Below are 21,987 nucleotides of genomic sequence, written 5' to 3'. Positions count from 1 at the left end.
ATCATCAGAGTTTTCAGTGAGTCACTGGTCACAGATCACCATAACACATTATGATTATAATGAAAAAATTGAAATATTGAGGGAATTACCAAAATATGACACAGAGACACAAAGTGAGCAAATGCTGTTGGAGAAATGGCACCACAGACATGCTTGAGGGCAGCCACAAACCCTCAATTCATTGAAAAAAACCCCCAATATTTGTGAAGCACAATGAAGTGGGATATTTACCCATACTGTGCCTGTACTGTTTCTTTTTTTTTAATTTTTTTAAATTTATGATAGAGAGAGAGAGAGAGAGAGAGAGAGAAGCAGGCTCCATGCACCGGGAGCCCGACGTGGGATTCGATCCCGGGTCTCCAGGATCGTGCCCTGGGCCAAAGACAGGTGCTAAACTGCTGTGCCACCCAGGGATCCCAGCCTGTACTGTTTCAATTTCCATTTTATATATGTGGAAATGGAGGCACAGAATAAAAGAAGTACCTTGTCCAGTGTTCAGATCTAGTAGGTGTTTGGAGTCAAACCTAGGTAATCTGGTCCTAGTGTCTATGCTATTAAATATTAAGCTATATTGTCTCTCAGATACTATTTTCTTCATACAGAGGCTGAATTCCTGCAATTATATGGCTTTCAAAATAGTTATGAGAGAGAGAGAGAGAAGGAGAGAGAGAGAGAGATGAAATCTGTTTATTTTTTTTTAAAGATTTGATTTATTTATTCATGAGGGAGAGAAAGAGGCAGAGACACAGGTGGAGAGAGAAGCAGGCTCCCCATGGGGAGCCTGATGCCCCAGGACCCTGGAATCAAGACCCGAGCCAAAGGCAGACAGACACTCAACCATTGAGTCACTCAGGTGCCCCTGAAATGTGTTTCTAAGTCCTAGGATCTTGCCTTAGGGCTAAAGCACTGCTGCTGTACATCACCATCATGGCTTGAATTGGTCTTTGAGGGTCCTATTGGGAATCCAGTTTTTGTTCACAATATTGTCGCTGTGGAAAAATATATTCAGCATTCTAGAGGATAGATTTACACGAGGATGTTTTTCACTAGTACTTATAGTAGGGGAGGAGGTATAGTAGTAATTTCTCTCATTCTTAAAGAAGGTCGAAGTGCTTGACATCTCTTTTTGTATTCTTAAAATGTTGGAGATGGAGAGGAGAATTGGAATATTGGTTGGGTTTTCTTTTTTGAAAGCAGAAAACAATGTAATTAGTGGGAAATTTACCCGTAATCTTGATCTTCAAAATCTTCCGCCCTTTCATTCCATTAAGATTGCCTTTTTTTTTTAAAGGAAGGAAAAAAATGCATAAATAGCTAGGCTACTAAATTCTCTTTAATGACTGAAGCTAATAAGAAATGGCTCTGGTATTTCATCCAGCCTCTCAAATAATGGCTCTGTTGTTTTGATCTCAGAAGTGTAAGGGAAGCTTTAATTTCAGAGATGGGCGTCCCTGTCTGAAGCACCTGAGAGACTGCATTATATATTTGAAAACCATTTTACAATGTCCCTTCCCAGAGTGTGAGGCCATTGATGCTTTGATGTGGTTAAGTAATTTCATACAATCATGTAATAGATTAAATTAGATTTCAGCTTCCTTGACATTTCTGAAGAATGCACACGAAATGAGTGCGTCCATAATCTTGCAGCATTTCCCATTTTTCTGCTTTTATTTTTCCACAGTAAAGTGCTGGTAGAGAAAGCAGCAGAGTCCCTTCCCTTAATCTTGAGTAGAAGTGGAAGAGAAATTGCTGAATTTTATTCTGACATATCCATGCCTGAGTGGGAGAAGAAATGATGGGAGAAGGCAGAGGGAGATATTTTTTTCTAACATATAGAGGAAGACGTTGCTTTATTTCTCATAAAATAAATGATATATATTAGTGGTGGTGGTGGTGGTGGGGAGAACAAAGATTTTGCAAGAGATTTATAAATAGCCAGATCTGAGTTTTAATCTTTATTGTACAATTTCCTCGTTTTTTTAACTTAATCTTCCTGAGTCTGTTCTCTAATTGTGAAATTGGAATCACAATATTATAGCTGAACCCATAGTGTGGGGTTAAATGAGTTGATGCAGATAAAATGTCTGTTAGAATACCTGGCTGAATCAAATCTCGATAAATGATTGTTCCTCTCTGATTCCAAGTTAGTCAGTTAACAAATATGGATTGATTTTTTATTTTTAAGCATACACTGTATGGGGTCCCAGATACTGCATTGAATAAAACATAAACTAGCCACTTGACATCTCTAGCTGGAGAATGTAGTGTCACTCAAACTTAAAAGATCCCCAAATGAACTCATGGTCTTCCCTTATGCCAGCATCCCCGAGCTCAGCACAGGGCACCCTCTTTTCCTGGCTGTCCACAAAAGAAAACTAGGAATCATTCCTGAAATCTGCCTCTCCTTTGGTCCTGACAACCAATTTGTTACCAAGCCCTGTCAATTTTCTTCTAAGATATTTTCAGCTCCTTTAATTTCAGAGAAACATCTGGAATGTCCATCTCACTAGCCATGCCCAAACAATCTTTATCTTTCCCCCGAATCAGTCGAACCCTCCTGTCTTGTTCTCCCTGCATTCACCATGGATCTTCTCCACCTTGTCCCTTACAGAGAATGCTTTTAGAAATGGAAGTCTTATGTTACTTCCCTGATCAAACACCTTTCATGATTTCCTGTTGCTTTTATGAATAAAGACAAAATCTGTTTTGTTCATCACCTTGCATGAATTGCACATGGTCTTTAAACAGTTTTTAAATTTAAACTTAATTAACATATAGTTTATTACTAGTTTTAGAGGTAGAGTTTAGTGATTCATCGGTTACATATAACACCCAGTGCTTATTATATCATGTGCCCTCTTAATGCCCATCACCCAGTTACCCCATACTTCTACCCACTGCCCCTCCAGGAACCCTCAGTTTGTTTCCTAGAGTTAAGAGACTCTTATGGTTTGTCTCCCTCTCTGATTTTGTCTGATTTTATTCTTAACTCAATAAACATTTGTTGAATAAATGATTTTTTTAATCCTATGGGCTGGCTGCTCTGTGTAGAATGAAGTGGAGGAAATAAGAGAGCAATCGATAGAAGGTATTGAAGACTAAGGACATTAAGGCATCAAGAATTGAGGATAGGGATCCCTGGGTGGCGCAGCGGTTTGGCGCCTGCCTTTGGCCCAGGGCGCGATCCTGGAGATCCGGGATCGAATCCCACGTCAGGCTCCCGGTGCATGGAGCCTGCTTCTCCCTCTGCCTGTGTCTCTGCCTCTCTCTCTCTCTCTGTGACTATCATAAATAAATAAAAATTAAAAAAAAAAAAAGAATTGAGGATATTCCAGGAAGAGGGAACATCATGGGCAAAGGATGGAGTATGGGTAACAGAGATAAGCAAAATGGAAAAAAAATTGAAGAAATATTATAGGCAGGACTGAAAATTGTACTGGGGCTGATACATAAATAGCTTTTTGAGCATCTTTAGAGCAGTGACCATCAATATCTTAGTTATGTACCACTAAGCAAATATTTCAACTTCTTGACTAAGATTTTAATGCTAATAATCTGAGAGGACTGTACAAAAATAAGTTATTATTTAACTTCCAGTGGGAAATATGAACTTGCATGCATACTATAATATTATAGCACAATGCCCAATGACCTCAAGATAACTCAATAATTACATTATATTAAGCTTTGCTAGTTGTTTTCTATTTGTTTCCTCTGATAGTTTCTCTTTTCCTCTTAGTTTCTTTTGGATTCTTTGACTATTATCTTTAGAATTCAATTTTAATTTATCTCAGTGTCTGGCACATGGCAGGGGCTCAGTATATATTTGATAATTAAATCAATGAATAAATATTAAAGCATCTAAAACATAAAATTCATAATAAATGGAAGCTTCTTCCTTTTCTAACTAGTGGATGAGGTGGTAGGAGGGATGGAGTTTGGGCAGGCATTAGTAGGATTAACTTAGCAGATGTGAGAAGAACCTGGCTATCTTTCAAAACTCAGGGTGGGAGGCAGCTGGCAATTGATATCAGGAGTGAAGAAGGCAGAGATCTAGAACCATGGGGCTGGCCTAAGGCAATATTTTGATAAATGCTCATCATTATTATTTTTATAACACCTTGCATAAGTGTGTTTCATGTCTTTCAAAGCGTTTTTTACATCTATGATTTTGCTTGTTTTTTGGGGACAGTTCTGAAAGAAAGGCTGCTGATATTTTATGGATGCTAATTATATGTCAGGCACTATATGTATGTGTGTGTATACACATGTAAATTATATATCATATACAAGTTATATACATAGCACCTGATGTAATGTACTTGTATTTGCCTGCTAGTCCTATGACGTATGCACAGGATTGAAATCAGAGAGCCTCAATTTGTTTTGCCCCTAATAACTTTGAGTTACTCATTTGATGTTTATGGGAATGTTTCTTTATTCTGAATTCTGGTTCTCACTACTAAATATAAAATCTTGGAAAATCCATTTCCTTATCTGTAAACTACAGATAATAGTATATATCTAATAAAGCATTCATTCACTAACACGTATTTATTAAGTGTCTATATATACCAAACTATGTTCTAGGAGCTTGCAGCACATTGGTGAACAAAAGAAATGGAGACTATTATAAGGTTGAAACAAGTTAATACATGCAAAGCAGTGCCTATCATAAAAAGAACAACCAATCAGGGTGTTATCTTAAAAATGTTAACTCTTTGTTAATAGTATTTTCTATGGTCACAGCCAGCCTGAATTTTCTTATGTGTAAATGGCACTGTTATAGTTTAGATATTTTTCTTCTCATAAATCCTGGCTTTTAAGGCTATGGATTTATCAAGGATTCAAGAGTCAGCTCTGAGTTGACAAAAGATCCATTTTTTGTACATTGTTTGTTCTTTCCTTGGTTGATCTTTCTTGGTTGGCCTTAAGTGTAGAAGGCTGTCAGAGAACATGATTTCCAGGGCAAAGTGATTTATAGGGGAATGAGAAATACATTGGTTTAATGTCATATCTATTATATCAGGCACATAGTAAATGTATAATAATTAATTATTTATGATTATTTATCTTAGAGATTCCTAAAAATTTCTTTTCTTTTCTTTTCTTTTTTCTTTTTTTCTAAAAATTTCTAATAAAAAAAGCTAAGTCAAACAAATGACTGGCCAGTGACAGGACCCTTTGGCAATATAATTTGTTGTAGATGGAGATCACGAAAGGTAAGTAAATATTTATAGGAAACCATAAAACATATACTATAAAGGCCAACAGTCCAGGTAAAATCAGGCCGTCCTTGGAAATGGAGAATCCAAGGGATTGACGAGGAGTGTGTTAAACAGACAGAAATTTCACAGGTTTGGTGATTGTTAGAAAATTGACTCCCCCTTCTATATCTAGGCATTTCTGCAAAACAGAGTTAAAGTCATTATTCTGAGATTCTTATTCAACACAAATAAAAATGTTCCTGAACAATTTAATATCCATATCCAAATGTAGAAAGATACATATGAGTGTTTTCAGCAATGGGAATTTAGGGGTGTAATTTAGAATGCGCAGTGATGATGAATTTCAATGTATTTCTCAGATATACTTCTCATTATCTACACAGTAGAAGCATTTGTGATCTATGCATTTTATTGGAACGCCATGAAATCTTCTAAATGCCTCTCTGTTAGCCTGAGGGACTGGAGTTGGCTTGGTTGGCAGGCCTACTGCTATAGGAGGAACTTTTTCACTCAAAGCTGAAAATCTTGGCAGTTGCACACATGTAGGGTAGATTTGAGCAGGTCATTGGGTGTAATAAGTAAAAGAAGTCCCTGTGTACTTGGAAACTGGAATACGATTTCCAGATTGGGAGAACTGTACAAACCAGCGAAGACCGGCAGGTTGAAATATGTAAGGGATTTTTACAGATATTTTTGTGGAGCAGACATTAGAGTCATTGTTGGTTTTCATCGATCTGCTTCAGCTTGGTATCTGGGAAAGTAGGCTATAGTTAATGGTCTAGGCATGAAATGGACACAATAGCCATTATTCTTATTTAAAGATTGTCCATTCCACTATTCTTTACCACCTCTAAAAACTAATTGCAATCTGTGCCTCTTTGCTATTGTCTATGCATATGTTTATTTAAAAACAAACACAAACAAAAATAAGGATCGGCCTCAAATCCCAACTGGCTGTGGAAAACAAAGTCATTAGAACAATGCCTTATGCATAAGGCCTCTAATTGGAATATTGGATGGCAAATATTAGATGGCAAAATCCTTCCACTTGTGTAGGAAAATAAGTCCAGTGTGTGATGGCCTTGAATGATTTAATGTAAATTAGCTACTGAAGTCAGAGTGGGTGTACCACAATCTTGCAGCATAGACAGAGTAATAGTTCCCAAACCTGGTTAAGCATCAGAATCACCAGTGAACTTATTAAAATGAAGATGTCACGCCCAATTCACTGAATTAGTGTCTCTTGGAGTGAGGGACTCCTAAATTTGTAGTTTGAATTTTCTTTATAGTTTTTATTTTATTTTATTTTATTATTTTAATTTTTAAAGTAGGCTTCATGCTGGACATGAGTTCAATGTGGGGCTTGAACTCATGACCCTGAGATCAAGACCTGAAGTGAGATCAAGAGTTAGATGCTCAACTGACTGAGTCATCCAGGCACCCCTAAATTTTCCTCATGTTTTAATCTTAAGCACAGAAAAGTTTAGGAACTATTGGGATGGTGCATCGGAATGATTTCTCTCTATCAGAGTTTATCCAAGTGTGGCCTGCAGTCCAGTTGCCTCTGAATCTTGGAGTAGTAGGGTGTAAAGAGTAAGGAAAGAATGCACATTAAAATACAGATTCCTGGGCTTCACTCAAATCTGCTGAATCTGCATCTAATGAATGCCTCAGGTAAGTTTTTCATTAAAAATTATTATTTTTAGATCAGTTTTAGGTTTGAAGCAAAATTGAGATAAAGGCAGAGAGTGTTCTCCTATACCTCCTCCCCCCCCACATGCACAACTTCCCCTGTTATCAACCTTCCCCACCAGTGGTACATTTGTTACAATGAATGAATCTACACTGACACATCGTTGTCTCCCAAAGTTCATAATTAATCTTAGAGTTCACTCTAAGTGTTGTACATTCTGAGGGTTTGGACAAATATATGATGACATGTATCCACCATTAAGGTACCATCCAGAGTACTTTCACTGCCCTTAAAGTCCTCTGTGCTATACCTTTTTATCTCTCCCCACTCTCCCAACCCTTGGCAATCACTCTTTTTTTATTGTCTCCATAGTTTTGTCTTTTCTAGAATGTTATATAGTTGGAATCATACAATGTATGGCCTTTTCAGATTTGATAGCTCATTTCTTTTTAGTACTGAATAGTATTCCATTCCTGGATGTGCCACAATTGATTTATTCACTCACCTATTGAAGGTCATCTTGCCTAATCCGTGTTTTGAAAATTAGGAATAAAACTCTATATGTAGTTTCAGGTTTTGGTGTGGACATAAGTTTCAACTCCTTTGGATAAATACCAAGCAACATGATTGCTATATTATATATTAAGAGTATATTCAGTTTGATAAGAAACCTCCAAACTATCTTCCAAAGTGGCTATGCCATTTTGCCTTTTCACCAAAAATAAATGAGTGTTCCTATTGCTCTACATCCTCATCAGCATTTGTTGTTGCCAAGTATTCTGGGTTTGGGCTATTCTAATAGGTGTGTAGTAATATTTTAGTGTTGTTTTAATTTGCATTTTCTTGATGAACTATGATATGGAGCATCTTTTCATATGCTTAATTTTCCACTTGCATATCTTCTTTGGTATGGTGTCTGCTAAGGTCTTTGATCCATTTTTTAATTAGGCTGTTTGTTTTGTTATTGTTGAGTTTGAAGAGTTCTTTCTATATTTTGGATCAATCCTTTACTATATGTGTCTTTTGCGAGTTTTTTTCCCCAGTTTTGACTTGTCTTATTCTTTTCATCAAATGATTCTTAAGTCAAAATAGCTTGAGCATTGCTGTTGTATATTCTCCTATGAATGAACCATAATTGTAGGAAGTTCAAATTATTTAAATTGACTCTAACAATCAGTGTGGTGGGAAATCTATCAAAGAAATGGAAAAGGGAACTAGCCATACTGGGAGCCTACCTAATCCTAGGTAAGACACTTGGCAAATTATCAATATAATCTGATTTTTTCCCTTGGTAGGTATGTTATGAAGCATATATTAAGATACTTAATTAAAGAGACCCTTACTTGAAGTTCCAGAGTTAAGAGAAGTAGGAGCAAGATAGAAATTTGGGTCTAATCAACATTTAAGCCTTCCTTAAGCTTGACTATACCTGTACCAAATTGCCAATAAATCTATACTGAATTATGTGTAAGTCAGGAGAACTAAACTTTAATTCCCACTCTGATAGTATCTATCTCAGAGATAAATACCATGTTTCTAGTCCTGTTTCCTCACTCTTTATAGCTTAAGTGTCATGTAAAGATATGGCTCTGTTTCTATGGTGGTGTTCCTTCTTAAATATCTAGAAGATACTGAATAACAGAAAAAATGTCTATGGGAACTAAGCCTGGCATCTGAGGGTCACATGTTCTCTTCTTTTCTAAGTAACTGTCTGAAGTCAATATTTAAATGTTTTTTAAAAAAGAATTCTTAAGAAAGAGTTCTATTTTCTTCATATGTGCAGGCAGACTGAGACAGAAATCCAGTGTGTTGAACATGTATTGGCATTATTATTTACTTACATAATTTAGAATGCTCCCAGTCACCTGCCCTCAGAGTAAGGCCATATATATTAACACCAACAGAATCTCAAGAGACTTATTCAGTGAAACTAGAAAAATAAAAAAATGGTCTCATGTTCGCATGGCTATTTGCCTTCTACATTCTTGGATAAATGATGTCTAACCTCTGGGACCCTCTGTATACCAGTAAAGGTTAAGGGCTTTTTTTTCTAGATGGCTGTTCTATTTATAATGCAGGCTGCCTCATTCTGGAACTAAATCCTGTGGGAAACATTAACACTGGCATCCAGGCAGCCAGGAGATTTTTGATGGTTCTTTAAGTCACCCATACCTGTGCCCACACTATCCTTACAGGCCAGTGGGTAAGCTATGACATGGGATGCCTGCTTGTATGTCTTTCAATGTGACTAGGCTTTTCTAAATTATTTCCTCTGGCCCCAGGTCATGTTGCATCAGAGTAAGGTCTGTGGCCCCTCTAGACTTAGCATTTATACCCCAGGTTTTGTCCAGGTCCTTGCCTCGACTTACTTTTTCACCTCCTTCTATCCAGTTTCCTTAGCAGCAGCTCCACAGGATGCTGTTCATGGCATTCAGCACTCAACACTCAGGTGGTGACTGGCTTTGTTAGTGCCCCACCTCTCCACAGCTCCTTGATCACTGTAGGACAAGATGAACAAGGGCTTTAATAAAGATTAGGGTGACCACACACTGGTTTGCTAGTAAACATCCTTGTTTTCTTCCTTATCCCAGTATGAAAATTATTATTTTTAAGTATTTTTTTTATCTCAGTATAATTATGAATAATGTTCTCTTTCACTTACAAAATGGCCCAGGTTTGAATGATTCAATTATATTGTCACTGCATGTATAATGTTCTCTATCCCATGGAAGTGGTTCTGTAGCGTCACACCTGAAAGACACAGAATTACATACCAAATAAAAAGCTGTCTTTGATGACTTTTCATGTATTATGGAGCTTTTCAAAACAGAGTTGCTCCTAGCACATAGGAGCATAAATAAGCATATGCTGGGACACCATAGGCATAAATAAATGGAAGTTTCATATTATCAAGTCTGATCACTTGTCACATTACCTGAGTTAGTGTGGATAGTAAATGCACAGTCAGATCATCTGCACTCCCCATAGGACTGCCAAACTCTATGTTAAAGGGGGTCTCAGGGCATACTTTCCACTTTGAATCCAAGTTATAGAGTTCTCTAACCAGCTCATATTTTCCATTTTCTATTGCCTGATTGCCTTACTTACCAGTTCTGTAACTCATTTTTAGATAAATAGAAGTGTTAAAATGATAAGAGATGCTGTTGCAGAAAAGAAAGAACTGAGAAGTCTGGATATAATAAGTGTTTGTAGCTGAAACAATCCAAGGTAAAGGAGGAAAGATAGCACATGAGAAACAAGGTCTACAGGAGTTTTACAAGTGTCTCTAATTTTATTCAAAAAGAAGGGGGTTATGGGGTCAGAGGATGGGAAAGATTGGGGGGAGCTCTAAAAGTTTTTTCAAATTATTGTTTCATCGCGTATGGCCACAGTGAAAGCCTCTGTTTCAGATGATGTGGGAAAAGTGCTCTCCCCTTCTGGGCCCAAAGGAAGCATGTAGTCTCTGAGGCGGCCAGATTCCAGGTCTTGGAATGAATGGTAAGCCTTGGAGCAATCACATGTCCTCTGCTGGGAATGCATTCCTGGGGATTTGTGGTCTCCCCCATCTGGGCTGCAGGTGATGGAGTGGCATTAGATTAGGGAGGAAGAAAAGGCCCAAGAAGGGATCTGAGACCTTGGGCTCCACAGGAGCTTTAGCTGGATTAACACGAAGGCTGCAGTCATGGCTAGGCCGAGGGATTTTCAACTCTCAATAGCAGCACACTTGGGTATGGTGCTGGGGGCAAGTGGAGGGAGTTTAAACTATCATAGAGGAGCATCTGAGTTTGAAGATGAAGACGAGAAGAAAACTTCTTAAACAGCAAAGGTCAGAGGAGCCAACTACATAGATAAGAGCAAAGATGAAGGACAAGGAGTTGATCATAAGTAAAAGGAACTCTTTTGGCATGAAACTGGTTGCTAAGTATTTGAGGAAAAAGATCCAAGTCTATAACCTCTTAAATACATGAAAAGCTTGTAAAGGAAGGCCCAGGTTTCTAAATAGAAGTACTATGTTCTATATTTTGACAAGAGTGGTTGATGGAGAGAAGGTTGTACTTAAAAAGACTAGGTTCGAGTCCTAGGTCTACCCTTAACTTCTCATATGTGCTTGGACATGTTCCATTTTGCCTCCATTTCTTCCCTTAAAAAATTGGACTCAGTATCTGTGCTAACATGGTAGCCACATATGATGACTTAAATTTAAGCTAATTAAACAAAAAAAATAGTTCTTCAGTTACACTAATCACATTTTAAGTAGTCAACAACTACATCTGGTTAGTAGCTACCATTTTGGACAAGGCAAATATGGAAGATTTTCATCACTGCAGAAAGTTCTTTTGAAAAATGTCACCAAGATGATCTCTGAGGCACCTTATAGCCTGAATTTTCTCTGAATGAGTTTGGGAACTGTAAAGAAAGTCACTGTCTGGTCAGGGATGACGCTCGATGCCATTTCTGCCCATTCCAGGATGTTCTGTGAGCAATCTTTGCAACAAAGCTCCCGTGGGGCTGGTGGAGTCTTTCTCAAAGTTGAACCACAGTCTGAGGCTCTTTCTTCCCAAACTCCGTCTCTCCTCTCCTTCCATGGGTATCAGATCTGCATTGCAGCTTGCCTACCGCTTCTCCTTCTCTATCTGTTGCAGGCATTGTCCTCAATCACTTGCATTTCTTTTCCTTTTTTTCTCTGTTTTATTTTTATTTGATAAGTTTTTATTTAAATCCCAGTTGGTTAACATTCAGTGCAACATTAGTTTCAGGTGTAGAATTTAGAGATTCAATACTTACATATGACATCTGGTGCTGATCACAACAAGTACCCTCCTTAAAATGCCCATTACCTATTTAACCCATCTCACATCCGCCTTCCCTTTGGTAACCATCAGTTTGTTCTCTATGGTTAAGAGTCTATTCCTTGGTTTTCCACTCTTTTTATCCCCTCTCTGCTCATTTGTTTTGTTTTGTTTTAATTCCACATGTGAGTGAAATCATATGGCATTTGTCTCTCTGACTTTTTTGCTTAGCATAATACTGTCTAGCTCCATTCACATCATTGCAAGTGGCAGGATTTCATTCTTTTTTATGGTTGAGTAATATTCCATTATATATATACCATCTCTTCTTTATCCATCCATCGGGTGATGGACATTTGGGCTCTTTCCATAATTTAGTTACTGTTGTTAATGCTGCTAAAAACATTGGTATGCATGTACCCCTTCAAATCAGTATTTTTGTATCCTTTGGGTAAATACCTAGTAGTGTAATTGCTGGATTGTAGAGTAGTTCTATTTTAGCTTTTTGAGGAACCTCCACACTGGTTCCCAGAGTGGCTACACCAGTTTGCATTCCCACCAACAGTGTAAGAGGGTTCCACTTTCTCCACAACCTTGCCTACATGAGTGTAAGTCATGGTCTGAGTGGGCAGCCAGGCCTCCTTTATGTTAGAGTCTTTCCTAGCTCTCTTCTCAGCCATAAACTTCCTAAGAGACATCCCATAAAAGATTTTTTGCCCTTTCTAGTCTCTACCTTCTGGGTTCTCTGACTGTGCCCTGTGTATTCTGTTCGAACAGACTATAGTTCAGAGCTCGTATAGGTCAGATCTTTTGCCACTATCTTGAGCTTGATATGTTTGACCACACTTTTACTTAAGTCCCATTCTTGCTCAGGATAGAGAGTTTGATTCTCCTTTCCTCTGTACTCCATGGCCTTGGCCACCTAACTTATTCCCAGGCTTGGATTTTTGAATTTCAGCCTAGAGAAATCAGTAGGTACCTTCTTGCCTGGAAGGTAAGGTGGATAAGACAACAAATGAAATGTTGCAGGAAAGTGGGATATTCCAACAGGAAGAAGTTAGATCTGCCATGTCTGGGAGCCTAGTGGAGTTGCAGAAGGGTACCCAGAAAGGTAAAGAACAGTCAATAGGCTTCCTTGACAGTCTTGGTCTATGGAGTAGAAGCTTGGAATATAGAAAAGGCTCCTAAGAGGCCAATGGTAGAATATATTGTATAATTCATTCACTTTTTTCCCCTTTAATATTCAGCAACTATTTGTGCTGTGCCAGGTCCTGAGCTAGCTGGGAAAGAAAACCTGCATTATCAAAGCCCCCACGCCTGAGTGCTTGTGGTCTAGACTGAAGACGAAATAGGGATTCAGGACCTCTCTCAGCAGAAAATCAACTATAACACTGAAAGAAAACATCCTAGTCAAACTATAGACAAGAGTATATTGAAGCTAAGTCCTTGGAGGTGGCTCTGGGGCTACTCAAACTCTCCTGCTTCGGATAGCCCTGTGATTTGGACTTGGACTCAAGCAGCTCATGCTGGGAAGAGAAAAGAACAGTAGGGTGTGGGATTCAGGAAGAGTCCAAAACTGGCCTCCCTAGATAGAGACTTTGTCCATTTCAAGCTTCTATGCCCTTGAATAACATGCAAGCCACTGGAGGACTCACAGAAGTGCTCATTATTTTAATATTGATTTTAATCTGTCATTCCATAACAACTTGTATTTGTAGATGTCTTCTGATAGACATATTGTCATTTGAAATATATGGAATTCATCCAGACAAATCACTTGCCCTATAGATAGGTGTAAAAGGATATAGATATGGCTGCATACAATAGAGACCCAAGATAATAGAGGCATATGTGAGACAGACACATTTAATTCTCTCATTTAAACATACTGTGGCTCTGCTTTACGAGTTCATGAGGGAAGGACTCAGGCCTCTTCTCTCTGGTTGCAGTGACATTCTTAGATCATGCTGTCAACCACATGGTCCAAGATTGCTGACTACCATACCTGGATTCCATACAGAAGGGAGGGGGGTGGAGAAAAGGGTGAACATGCCTTTTCCTTCAAGGCAGAGCCTGGACATTATACTTACACTCATATTCCACTGGCTAAAATTTACTTCCAGGCTCCCTGGAAAAGGCTATGTGCCAAGGCAAGGACAATGGATACTAGGGGATAATTTCCTTCAATCCCATTTAATTTACAGAGCATGGACCATTTCTAGCACTGCTCAGGTGGGGTTTCTAAACCTTCTTTTTTCCATCACCATCCCTCCAAATTACCTCTATTAATACTTTTTTTTTTTCACCGTGGCTTCTAACTCCGTGTTTATTTGTATCCGTTGAGCTTCTTGCCAAGCAAAAACTATTCATATCTATTATGTGCCAAGCCTGGCACAAAGTAGATGCTCAAAACACTGGATGTCTGGCTCAGTAAATGCTTGGTGAATGGATGAAATCCTTTAGAAATTAAATGTTACTAAACCCCTGCATGAAAAGAGACATTCAACTATAGGTACTTTTTTTCCTCCCACGAGGACAGGCCAGGCTTGTACATTTTTGTTTGTTTGTTTGTTTGCAATTTTTTGAGATGATTACAAAAGTCTATTCACATTAGGCATGGTTTACTGAGGAAATGACTAAACAGGTGTAGAAGTTACCGATTTAGCAATCGCAGATGCAAAAGTCCCTGTGAATTTCAGCTTCTGGTCTCTCTAAGCCAGTAGCTCTCTCCAGTCCTCCGTGGATAGGAACTGGACAACCTTTTCTGGCTTGGTTATACCAAGTGGAAGTAACATCCTTTCCCACCCTCTGCCACATCAAAGGGGCCCTGGGAGCAGGGAGGAGTGTTATTGTGGCTTTTCACTTCAGGAAGCAAGCATAATGATGCTATTCATTGCATTAACTGCAAAAATCTATCATTAAGTCTTTGAATGTCTTATAATCATGGGGAAGGGAACTAATACTTTGAAGCTTCAAATATGCCCAGTGCTTAGTGACCACCTTTTCTTTTAATCTTCTCAATATTTTATGAGAAAGGTAATTTGAATCCCCATTTTACAGACAGGAATCATCTCAGAGAGATAAAATAATGTGCCCAATGTGATGCTGGGCTTGAAACTGGGATCTGTCTGTCCAACAGCCTCTGCTCTTCCTATGATGCCAGGTGGCTGTCCCTTATGTTCATAGACACTTTGTAATGCATAAAGCGCCTTCATAACACCATCCCTATGAGATGCGGGAGGCAGTGGTTTTGCTCCCCATTTTGCATGTGATGAATAGAGAGAGGTTCACAGATCTGGATGACTTGCCACATGTCACATTGCTATTAAGTGAGAGCCAGAGCTAGGTCTTCAAGTCTAGGGCTCTTTTGCCTTGCCCACACTCACTCTGTGCAGAAGTCTCGCAGTTGGCAGGAGGAGAGAAAAGGAGTTGATTTCTTAAAGATATCAAACACGGTCATGATGGAGCTGTGAAAATTAATGAAGGGAAACTGCACTGGGGTGGAGTCCGGAGGTTTGGTAGGGGGAACTCTCCTGTGCTACCACTTATAGGAGATTGCAGACACATGGGAAGAGAGCCTTGAATATGGAGACTACTTTACTACCCCAGCATGAAGAATGAAGGCTTTCTCCTTACTCCGGAAACAGCCCAACCAATGAGATAGTCACAATTCAGCCAATGAGAAACCGGTATACTTCCAGCTCTCAGTTTAATCCAATGGATTCTTTCTTTCTTTTTCCCTCCCTCCCTCCCTCCCTCCCTTCCTCCCTTCCTCCCTTCCTCCCTCCCTCCCTCCCTCCCTCCCTCCCTCCCTTCCTCCCTTCCTCCCTTCCTTCCTTCCTTCCTTCCTTCCTTCCATTTATTTGAAAGAGAGAGAGAGAGAGTGCGTGCAAGCAGGGGGAGAAGGAGCGGGAGAGGGAGAAGCAGGCTTCCAGCTGAGCAGGAGCCTGATAGCGCTCCATTCCAGGACCCTGGGATCTGACCTGAGCTGAAGGCAGACCCCTATGGGACTGTTCCATCCAGGTGCCTTGAGCCCATCTTTTGCTGGTAAAATAACTGGCCATTTTATTTTGGAGGTTAATAGAGTCCAGGAGAGATAACTGACTTGTCTTGATTTTCCCAGGACTTTTTTGGATTAAATACAGAAAGTCCTATATTCTGGGAACCCTTGGCCTTAAACAAACTAGGACTCTTGGTTCCCAGACCAGGTAGGCTTTCTTGAATTTCGTAGAAATTAATAATTTTCTTTGACAATGTCATGCCAAGAAGATAGCATCATAATAACAGTAGATAGGTGAATAAAAGTATGATCATCATTGGTTCAAAATTGTTCATTAAAAAAGTTAGTTCTAGTGGGGAATTCCAGAGTCTTGGAGTTCAAGAACTTGTTTCAGCTGAGCTGTATCTTATGATTATACTTCTGAGCTATCCTCATGTTAGCACTAAGACCCCTCTGCTCCATCTGTGTATTTAGCTAGCAGTGGTTCTCAAAGTTTATTATCCATAGAATCACGTGGGTAGCTTGTTAAAATACCGATTACTCCAGCCCCAGCAATTCTGATTCAGTAGGTGGGGGCTGGTGCCATGAACTTGTACCTCTAATGGGATCCCAGGTGATGTTGATGCACCCAGTTTGTAGAACACACCTTGAGCAGCACCTGGTGAGTACAATGCTCCCTAAAGTGAGGGTGCAAAGTAACCTACTGGGGTGCAGGAAAAGAATTGAACATTTATATATATATATTTATTAAATTTTTAAATATTGTGAATTTTTAAAATAGTAAATAAAATGTATTATTATGGTAGTAAAAGTAAATAATTTATGTAAATAAATATGCCTATTGTTGAGCGTGCCTGTCAAGAAACTCCTTATTTGTTTGTTTATTTATTTATTTATTATTTTTTAAGAAGCTCTTGATAGAATCAACCAATTGGCTTCTCTCCAGTAAAGCAGGGTGTACCTCCTACATCAGAGTCACCTGTATGCATCTGAAGTTGCATTCTGGGAGGAGGTGGGAACTGCATATTCAACAGGCTACCTAGGTGATTCTTGCACTTACCATTGGAAGCCCTGACCTAAACTCTGGGACTCATTCTCTGAGCCCATGGTTCTCAAAGTGTGGTTCTGAAGCATTAGCATCATCTGGAAACTTGTTAGAAATGCAAATTATTAGGCCTCACCCCAGACATACCCAGTTGAATACTCTGGGGGTCCAGCCAGCAATCTGTGGTTGAGCAAGCCCTCTAGGAGATTCTGATGCCTGACAAAGCTTAAGGAACACTGCTCTCCACAGATCTTTAAGAAGATGGAGGTAGTGACTCAGTAATGGGTTACTCTCAGAGTCCCACTGTTTCTGACTTTTTAAGCTGCAGACAGATTTTTCTAGAAGCTTGAGTTCCCTGAGAAAATGGATTCCTACTTACTTTCTTCTCTCATGCAATCAGATAAACTAGGTCGTAAACTCAACCTCACTGAATCTTAGCTTTTGATCTGTAAAATGGGTGAATCCTAATGATGTCTTGATTGTAGAGAGCCAATGGGATGATGGGTGAAAAAGGGGTTTTGCTGATTGTAAAGAGCTATGAAAATCGTATTTAACTTTAAATTTTTGAGCTCTGCTTGAATTTGTTTCACAAGGTTTGTTCAGGCCTCTCCTCTTGTTCATAATCGGATCTAATCACACTTGCATTTCTTCTAACCACCCACCTATTACCATTTACAGAGTACCTGCTGTGTGCCAGGCAAGCTTTGTTCCTGCTTTACACACTTTATTTTTAATCCTTATAGGTCAAATAGTTCTCCTCATTTTGCAGATAAGGAAACTGAGATCCAAAGAGTTTACATAATTTTCCTAATAAGTAGCAGAGCTTGGATTTAACTCAAGGCTGTCTGACTACAAAACCCACACTTCTTGAATCATAGTGCATTAAATCCTCATTCTTGTCTCGTCTTTAAAATTGACCTTTGTTTGTTCCTTTTGGGCCCCAACCTCCCGTAAGGTAGCTTATCTCCCCTGGCCCTGAGCCCTGGTTTAGACACTGCTCCAAGGGGCTGGCAATATCCCACTGGAGTCAGCCAATGCCAGAGGCACACAAGAGTCTGTAAATATCACAGCTTCACCCCAAAGCAGATTCATTTCTGGTTCTGCCTCAAACATCTGAAAAGTTAGCTTTTAAATACTATGGCTTTCTATTTCCAACACACACTCATGCAGACTAGACTGCCTTAGGAGCCTGTCCTATTTGCTCCCTTAGTATCTCAGGCTTACTTGTCTTATATTCATTCCTTAAAGTGGTGAATTGTGTGCTGTAGGTGCTGGTACATGGTCCACCCAACACCCATTCTCTTTCTTGTTGTAAGACTGATTATTCAGCCACCTACTTCTCCGTGGTACTCAGGAGAAGCAGCCCATCCACCACTCCTTACTCTAAGGGTAAGTCATGATTGTCTGTTCACAGCAGCTTGATTCCTCTTTTCAGTCATTGGTTTCAGGAGGGGCATATTACACAATAATGGCCAATGACTGAGGAAGAAGTCTCCTCGGGGCTCTGGGAAAATGTTCTTAACTGACAGTGATATCTGTAAGAAGCCATTCCCTTGCTTCCTCTGCTGCATGAGGTTGCTTTACATGTGGGTTCTTAAAATTACGGCAGCCATGTTGTATCTATGAAGATAGCCAGCATGTGGCAATGCCAATGTGTTAGGAATGGAAAGGAGCTGAGTTTTTACAACAGTATTGAGACACTGTATAGAACATTCTTGAAAGAATCCTACTGTCTGTTTGGGCTGTTATAACAAAGTGCCACAGCCTGGGTAAGCCTGTAAATAACAGAAATTTATTGCTCACAGTTATGGAGACTAGGAAGCCCAAACATGGTTGTGTTTGGTGAGGGCTTCTTTCCTGGTTCATAGTCAGTGCCTTCTTATTCTATCCTCACATGGTGGGAGGAGCTCAGTTCTTTCTGGAGCCTCTTTTATAAGGCACTAATCCCTTTCTTGAGGGCTCCACCTTCATGACTTAAGTGATTTCCAAAATCCCCCTTACCAATACCATTACCTATGGGGGTTAGGACTTCAACATATGAATTTTGGAGGGCGGGGGATACAAATATTCAGAACATAGCACCTACCTTGAACTTCTTGTTGCATGAGATAATAAACCCTCCATAGATGAAAATTCATGTTTTGAATTGGGGTTTATATATTCATTATTTGTAGCTGACAGCACTGTAATGGACATCTTGAAACTACTTCTTTTGTCCCTACACTGGAAGGTGGAGATTTTATTTTTCCTGTCTAAAGTTATATTCTTAACATCTAGCCTGTAACTGACACATAGCAGTTGCTCATCAAGTGCTTATTGACTGAATGAATAAGAGCTCTATTAGGGAAACTCACTGAAAGTAGAAATGTAATATTCTTGCTTAGAAGGCAGCTTAAAAATCACAACTTGAGGTGACACTGTGTATGAACCAGGAAGAATTTCTTCTGGATCATACCCACTCAGAGATAGAATCCTTGAATATCAGAGCAGAAAGGGGTGTTGGACACAGCTATCCCAAACTGCTTTCTCTCTTTCTCTCTCTTTTTTTTTAAGATGAGGAAAAGAAGCCCCCAAAAGGCAAGCAATTTATCTAAGGCTCCTGTCATGGACCAAATGTTTGTGTCCCTCCAAAATTCAGAAGTTGAGCTCCAGTCCCCAATGTGACTGTATTTGCAGAAAGAGTTAAGGTTAAATGAGGTTCTAAGGGGATGGGAAGTCCAGTAGGATTAGTGTCAGGAAGAGAGATCAGAGACAACCCTCCCTCTTGCCTTCCCCAACATGAAGGCGTAGTGGGAAAGTGGCTGTCTAGAAGCCAGAAAAAGAGCCCTCACTAGAAATCTAATTGGCCAGCCTGTGATCTTGGACTTCCCAGTCTCCAGATTCTCTGAGCCTCTTTCTAACATAGGTAGCAAAGGGGTAATGATTCCTGTTGGCTGACTTCCGAGGTTCATGGTAAAGATAGATGGTGTGATAGAACTGGACAAGTTCTGCAAATTGTATAATTCAAAGCAAATTTATTTTGCTCTTATACTAGATATCAAATATGGATGTATGGAGATGAAGTGAGAGAAAGCTATAACTAGGGTGCTAACAGGTCTTGGTGGTGGGTTCATAGGGAACACATACACAAAAGGATTCCAATAAAAAGGAGGAGAATAAAAAGGTATTGGAATGCAAAATTGCTAGTTTTCAAGAGCTGGCTTGTGCCAGGCACTGTACTACATATATGCATCCATTATTTTGTATGGTCATCACATTAACCCTGAAAAGGTGGTTTGGTTTTTACCAGTGAAGAAACCAAGGCTGTGAGAGCTTCAGTTGGTTGCTGAGGTAACAGGTAGTCGAGCAAAATTTGTATCTAAATCACCTGGCTCAGCATCCATGCTCTCTGTCGCACCATGGGCCACTCCAGAAACTTGAAGGCATCTGTCTGGATGACCCACTTTGAGGTCCTTCTGCCTCTAGCATAGCAATACTCCTGTTTTCCCAAAGGTCCTGCCCTGACTGAGCAGTGGAACTGTGCCAGTAAGGTGGCTTAGATAGTGGAGGTTCAGAGGTCATTGTGTAGATGATCATGGTGACCAGCTACGGCAACCTCCTCCTGCTCCATCAGCCTAGTCCACAAAAGACTAGGCCTGGATAATTCTTTATTTTAATTTTGGTGTATAGGCCATGTAATTTGCCTTTGCTTCAGTTGTATTTGGACTATAAATCTGACCTCTGGGATGAGGGCAACAAGACCTAGTAATATATGTCTCCAAATCAGGCTTGGGTTCACAGCCCCGTTGTACCACTGCTCACATGTTGGCTTTGTGCAAATTTCTTCTAGGTCTCAGTGTATTTACCTGTGACAGGAAGATAACACCTTACTTGTAGGATTATTGATATATAGTGATGTTGAATGTAATTTTCCCATGCAGTAGATACTGCGAATCTGATAGCCATTCCTTAAATTCATTTATAGAAGAAAGAGAAAAAATTAACTTTTCTTTCTCCCTATTTAGTATTCCACATCCTTCAAGTCCAGTCACTATCTTTGTTTTCTTTTCCTATACCTTTCACGTGTCTTCTCAACTTAGCCTCTGTTTCCTACAGTTATATTTCTGATACAGCCTACTCTACCTTTTTATTCCGGTTTGCCCTCCCAGCTCTGTTTATTTCTCCAAATGGATTCTTTTGCTATCTGCCCCGCTCTCTTCCCCTCGCTTCCTTTCTCCCCTCCCTCTGTCCAGTTTGAATCCCAGAATTGCTATACGAAGTAATAGAGGGCTGTGTTTGCCCTGAGTTTGTTTCCAGCTCCATTCAGTATCTGTCTCGCTCCAGGAATTTTTGAGGCCAAAACATTTGGCTGTGGAAGTGTCTCCCTATGGCATCCATTGAGGTGCATCTGGATTTTGCAGCCAGCAGCCTTTGAAGCCCTATAGTGCATCTGGTAGAAAATGTTTTTGGCCAACAAGGAGCTCAATTATCTATGCGCTTTCCCCCCAATCTCTCTTTCAATCTGTTAAAAACATCCAGATTTCTTGGGTTCCATTTAGAAGGGAAAACTATAACCACTTGGGAACTCTGATAGTAAAATCCTTTGCTGGCTCCCCATTGCCCAGGGAATGAATGCTAAAGCACTCTGCAGGCAATCAGGGCTCTCAGAGTCCAGCCTCAGAAACAGCCTTTAATCACTGGTTCTTAATCTGGGGTTTGGGAATCCCTTGAAGTTCCAAGCAGAATTGTGTATATGTACTTTTTCCCCCCTTCTGGATAGAAAGTTCAAAGCTTTCATGAGTTTCTCAGAGTTCCTCAAATCAAAATGATTAAGTACTCATCAATCCATTAGGCTTGCCCTTAAGTCAAGTAACTAGCGCATCCAACTATCCCTTTCATAGCCTTAGTTCTGAACTTCTTGCCTTCTGTGCCCTTACCTACTGCCTTCCCAGCCCACATCTTACATCTGTTCTCACTTTCCTACTTACTGGCTTCTCTCTCCTGTTTTCTCTTTGTAGCATTGTCCTGATCTTCAAAGCTGACCACTGGTTTTTTTTTTTTCCTTGATGATGACTTTGCTTGTCTTTAAGGATCATTTTCTGATAGTGTCTTAGTTTGGCTTCCTCTCAGAAGCAGACCCTGACACTAAATCCAATGTAGATGGTGTATTTTGAGGGTGATCCCAGTAAGAAAGTGACAAAGTAAGACAGAGTGGAGAAGGGAGCTGATAGAGAATGATTATCAAAGAAGTT

The 21,987-nt window shown here is 39.7% G+C and overlaps 2 long non-coding RNA genes across 13 annotated transcripts in view; one reads left to right on the top strand and one right to left on the bottom strand.

Moving 5' to 3' along the window:
- The window catches only part of LOC144310698 (uncharacterized), a 276,452-nt gene that overhangs the window by 36,192 nt on the left and 218,273 nt on the right, over window positions 1–21,987 (top strand). The gene's annotated exons all lie outside the window — the stretch shown is intronic.
- The window catches only part of LOC144310699 (uncharacterized), a 42,115-nt gene that overhangs the window by 13,533 nt on the left and 6,595 nt on the right, over window positions 1–21,987 (bottom strand). For 3 of the 4 annotated variants that reach the window (XR_013376372.1, XR_013376374.1, XR_013376375.1), the window contains 2 exons: window positions 9,584–9,672; window positions 9,291–9,419 (listed from right to left, as the gene is read on the bottom strand). This is a non-coding gene — a long non-coding RNA (uncharacterized LOC144310699). Of the gene's footprint in view, window positions 1–5,655; window positions 5,980–9,290; window positions 9,420–9,583; window positions 9,673–21,987 lie in introns of those variants that run through there. The other variant, XR_013376373.1, reaches the window with a different exon arrangement.

Source organism: Canis aureus, chromosome 3 (genome assembly GCF_053574225.1).
Source record: "Canis aureus isolate CA01 chromosome 3, VMU_Caureus_v.1.0, whole genome shotgun sequence".
In the NCBI taxonomy this organism is placed as follows: Eukaryota; Metazoa; Chordata; class Mammalia; order Carnivora; family Canidae; genus Canis; species Canis aureus.
Note: the sequence above shows the minus strand (reverse complement) of the source record. Positions and strands in the feature narration are given on the sequence as shown.